Source organism: Sinocyclocheilus grahami, unplaced genomic scaffold (assembly GCF_001515645.1).
Source record: "Sinocyclocheilus grahami isolate Dianchi unplaced genomic scaffold, SAMN03320097.WGS_v1.1 scaffold6457.1, whole genome shotgun sequence".
Lineage (NCBI taxonomy): Eukaryota > Metazoa > Chordata > Actinopteri > Cypriniformes > Cyprinidae > Sinocyclocheilus > Sinocyclocheilus grahami.
This window is the reverse complement of record NW_015510861.1, coordinates 8,508-9,013: the sequence shown is the minus strand read 5'-3', so window position 1 is coordinate 9,013 and position 506 is coordinate 8,508. Positions and strand designations below refer to the sequence as shown.

Below are 506 nucleotides of genomic sequence, written 5' to 3'. Positions count from 1 at the left end.
ATGAAAAACAAACAAAACTACATGCAAACTTGTTTTTCTGAAGGGACTCTATTTGCCTGACTATTGCAGAAATCCAGTTCAAATACTGTAGTGGTCAACAATATAAGGGATGGTTGCAAACCTGCAGAATTAATATGCTATTTTATGGTCTATATTTCTACATAATTCCATTTTTAAAAAAAGAACATCAAACATTTACCTTAATAACTTTTAATTTGTGATATTCTGATCTCAGCAACAAAACAAAATTCATTCAGTTTTCGTTCAGAAAACGTCCATTCATTCAGTTTGAAACAAACTAAAATATACACAGTTGCTGGATACAAAAAAATATGACCGTATTGGTTTCAAAAATATATCTTTAAAAGTATATTTATTTCGATGCTCTAATTTCTGCGAATAGTTTAAAGATTTGCTAAAGAAATCTGCTATATGGGTTTGATAATGGAAAGCTGGAACAGTCACTCGATCATTGAGGGATAAAAGTCCAGGATTAAATATTGACA

The 506-nt window shown here is 30.0% G+C and overlaps 1 protein-coding gene across 1 annotated transcript in view; it reads right to left on the bottom strand.

Annotated features, from left to right (window-relative positions):
• Positions 1 to 506, bottom strand: part of LOC107577584 (alpha-2-HS-glycoprotein-like) — a 10,383-nt gene that overhangs the window by 2,169 nt on the left and 7,708 nt on the right. The gene's annotated exons all lie outside the window — the stretch shown is intronic.